Source organism: Camellia sinensis, chromosome 6 (assembly GCF_055761805.1).
Source record: "Camellia sinensis isolate YWXY chromosome 6, ASM5576180v1, whole genome shotgun sequence".
NCBI classification, from domain to species: domain Eukaryota; kingdom Viridiplantae; phylum Streptophyta; class Magnoliopsida; order Ericales; family Theaceae; genus Camellia; species Camellia sinensis.
In genome coordinates this window covers 163,312,727-163,317,269 of record NC_138966.1, presented here as the reverse complement: position 1 = coordinate 163,317,269, position 4,543 = coordinate 163,312,727, and the positions used below count along the sequence as shown (strand labels likewise).

Sequence of the window (4,543 nt, the reverse complement as noted above, 5' to 3'; positions counted from 1 at the left end):
CGCTCGCTCGAGCGAAGGCTTGGTCGCTCGAGCGACCAAACACAGAAAACTCTCGCTCGAGCCAAGAAGTTCTCGATCGAGCGAAGAAAAACCCAGACCGCTCGAGCGAAGGAAGCTCGCTCGAGCCAAGAAAGACAGCTCTCAGGTCCAGAACCAGGTGCAACCGCTCGCTCGAGCGAGCCACTCTGGCTCGACCCACCAAACACGAACCCCACTCTCGCTCGAGCGACCAACTCCTCGCTCGAGCGAAGGTCCAAAATTCTGGGCAGCAACACTAGGCTCCCGAACACAACCAACCTGTAACAAACCTGCCTAACACATCCTATAACTCAAATATGAAGAAAAAGGAATGTAAACACGATAATAACCAACTACCAACATCCACGGACACATGTCCGGATCACTGTACAACAAGGGTAAACCCAGGATCGCTATAAAAAAAATTGTAAAATGATTTTCATTAAAACAAACGAACCTTAGTCAGTTGGTTTTATGGCCTAATGGTTAAGTCACTATTGGCAGGGGCGTAGCTATGTTTGGGCAACGGGTTCAATTGAGCCCACTAAACATTTATTTTTTTTTAAAGATTATGTAGTATTATGTAAAATTTTTAAAGTTTTTATAAATTGACACCCACTACAAGAAAAAGCATTTTCGGTGACTAAAAAATCCCCTTTCATCGCTGAAAGTAGCATTTTCAGCAACTAAAAAAGCATTAGTAGCCAAAAGTTTAAAACAATTTAGTAGCCAAATGTATAAGTATTGGTGACTAAAAATCTATTTGGTCGCCAATATATGGCTTTTACCGACTGCAAAAATTTTAGTAGCCAAAAGTAAGGACATTTGGCGACTAAAAAAAATTTAGTAGCCAAAAGTGAGGCATTTGGCGACTAAAAACATGTTTAGTAGCCAAAAGTGAGACTTTTACCGACTACAAACATTTTAGTAGCCAAAAGTAAGGCCCTTTGGCGACTAAAAAAAATTTAGTAGCCTAAAGTGAGCTTTTCAGTGACTAAAAACATGTTTAGTAGCCAAAAGTAAGCTTTTTGGCGACTAAAAAGAAGTTTTGTCGCCAAAAGTGGTAATTTTAGCTAGGGAAATTTATTTTTTAACGACTAAAAAATAATTAGTAGCCAAAAGTATAGAATTCGCGACTAAAATTATATTTAGTTGCCAAAAGTGATCTTTTTTTTTTTTTACTAAATAATTTATTTTTAAATAAATTATGTTTAATAAAAAATAATTATGTTTATATATATACTTTTATATTAATACCGGTTTATGTAGTATATAAATAATATATGTTGCATATATAATCGTATGGTGTTATGGAGGCGTAGTGGAAAGAGTGTGTTGCATAAGGTTTATGGTGTGGGAGGTTCATGGTTCGAAACTTCGAAAGAGTAGAGGGGTAAATTTTTTTTCTTTCACAAATAAACTTATGGCGACTAAAAAATTTAGTCGGGGAAACTTAAAAACCGAATGCGTTTTTTCTTGTAGTGACCACTAAAATTATTTAAAAAATAAATAAGATGGTGTCAAAAATGATTTGCAAACATAAAGTTTAGACAAAAAAACTAATCCAAAATGACATGTTAATAATATTTTTGAAATTATGAAAACAATAATGAGTGTTCTGATTAAAAATAAAAAAGACAATAAGAAGTCACACCGTTCTACATAAAATTTTTGTTTATATATCATTTCTTTATTTCTTTATATTTTAAAAGTAAAACTTAAGTGTTAACTTCATTTTTAAGCATGAGATTTTTAAGTTTTTACTATTTTTTTTCCTCACGTGAAGGTTTGTTTTGTCTGTTTTTTTCTTCTTTCTTCACTCTCTCAATCCAACCAATGTAATTTAGGCTTCGTTGGGATGTAAGTTGGCTTTTGGCTTTCTGATTTTTTGGCCTGAGACTAAAAATAGCCTCATTTGGGATGGACTTTTTGACTTTTGTGAGAAAAAAAAATGAAATAATTATGGGTTGATACAACAACTTTTAGCTTAGGGACTAAAAAACATGTTTTATCTTTTTGTGACTAAAATAGTCCCAACCTCTCCAAAACCAACATACCAAACTACTACTTAACAAGTTTGGATTGAAAATATAATATATTACATTTATATTGTAGTATATTATGTGAAAATTTATTTTTAATAAGTTTTGTAAAATTAAAAATATGAAACAATGATATCGATCACAAGTAATTAAATGACACCGCAAAAATAAATTTCTGAATACGGCATTGACTACTGTCCACAACTACAAGTAGCACCACCACCACTATCACTAATACAACCACCTAGCATTAGTTTCAAGATTGCTACAAACCGTTGCTTGTAAAGAGAGAAACGATAAAATTGCGAGAAGGTAGAAACTATAATGAATATCCATTAGAGAGAGAGAGAGAGAATTTGGAGTTGTGCTGATTCTGTGATCTGTGGTTTTAGTAGGCTAATTGGGGAAGATGGGAAGAGAGGTGGAGGAGAAGAAATCAAACTGATTGAACGGCATGGTATAAAGGAGAAGCGACGACGTTTTTCTACCTGTTTTGGGAATGGAATGGGCCTGAAATGTGGCGGGTTTTTGATGCTCGAGTTGAGAGACACGAGCTTGTAAGTTAATCAGTGGCCTTTAAATACTCGTTTTTATCACGATTTTATTTAAGCCCATTGTTGGATTGATAATCTCGCTCTTTGCTTCTTTTTCCTTTATGTGAGAGAAAAATTGAAATGATTATAATTTGAATATGACATTTTATTTTATTGACTTTTTAGTCTATTTTGTTTTTTTGTGGCTAAAATAGCCAAAAAGCTAGGCTGTTTGGCATGCCAAATGAAGGCTTTGTATCTCTGGACGCATTAAGCGTTTGCTTTTTCGCCAGTTTTTATTGGTTGAGTTTTCATATTCTAAAAAAAAATAAAGTAATTATAAACTAATTTAGTTAAAATAATTTATTATTAGCGGAAATAATTTTAAAAAATTTAGAGACACTGATAAGGAAAATAGAGTATGCCAGTTTGGTGGCAAATTCTCTCTAAAGAATACACCCCTAAACTCTGTCAACTTTGGGCTTTTTGTAGTTTTCAAAAGTTATTTTTCCTTACAAATAGAAATTGAAAATTGATTTAAAAGACAAAAAAAGGTTTTATTTTATTCTATTTCATCAAAATTATTTTTTATATTAATAATTTATTTTTTTTATAAGGATAATTTTCGTATTTTAAATAAGTTTCATTAAATTCAATTATTTCCTTATCTCATCACTTTTGGTAAAAAAATAAAGAGATGTATCTTATTTTTACCCCTATACTTTTACACGATTTTCAATGACCCCCCAAACTACTCTTATTTTCACGCATACCCCCATACTATTTAAGTTACTATCAATTTTTCCCCCACCGTTACATTTGAAACGAAAAACATTAAAAATATTACATTTTGGCCCCAAATTTCAAAAAAACATATGCAAACCCACCATTTGCTACCAGCAAACCACCACCACCACCACTACCAACCACCACTTCAAAGCCCATTTATCTCCTTCGTCATAACTCTGTTTCACCTCATTTTTACGTCACTGGATTCAACTCACGATCTAGTTTTCATATCACATCTCACACGTTTCATTCTTCCTCTTTTTGCATGCTATCGGAGCTCTGAAAGTTGATAAAAAAAAAAAAAAAAAAAAAAAAAAAAAAAAAAAAAATTCTTCTCCTTTTTTACTTTTCTTCAAGCCATCTTTCGAACTTCATATCTTTCTCGATTATTGACGGTTCTACTTCATTCTTTCGCCATTCTCTTCACCCCACTTCCCACTTCGCCCTACACTATCTCGCTTTCTCACTTCTTCGTGTAATGGACGGTTTTGGCATACCGAAAGTTGTCCGAAAACTAATTTTAAAATTTTCAAAACATTACAACTCATATGGTGCAGTTCTATGAAAAAAAGTGTTTGGTACATTTCCCTTGCATCTCTCGCCACCATATCTTGACAATCCCATTTGCGGAGTCGGTGAAGACCAACCCATCAAATCCGGCAACCACCGCATTCACCGCGTCATCATGAACATGAATTGATTCCAAGCATTTTGAATTCGATACTCTCCAAACCTTCATTGTCTTATCCCAAGAAGCTGAGTATAACAAAGATTTGTCTTCGCTCAAACTAAGACATGAAATCATATCGAAATGTTTGATCCAAATCGTATTTCGATTTCTTCTCACCTCAACATAATTGCTCGGATTGATCAAGCTCTTTATATAAGGTTTCAACGTGGGTAAAGTCCAGATTCGTTTGTGAATTGTTGGATTCTTCGCAGACACTTTCCATAATCGAATCTTCTAGTCTTGATGGCCTGTGAAAATGATTTCATTTGCAATTACAATGGCTTTAACTAACCCACTATTCAATTTGAAACCAGAAAACTCCTCTGATTCTTCTATACCTGAATGTTCTTGCTATCAGAACCAGTGTATAACAAGTCGCCAGAGGTGGCAAGCGAGTATATATAGCCTTCTTTGCGAACAAGAGAACCCAT

General features: G+C 33.9%; 1 pseudogene; it reads right to left on the bottom strand.

Annotated features, from left to right (window-relative positions):
• Positions 1 to 3,941: 3,941 nt before the first annotated feature.
• Positions 3,942 to 4,543, bottom strand: LOC114299081 (protein JINGUBANG pseudogene; annotated as a pseudogene).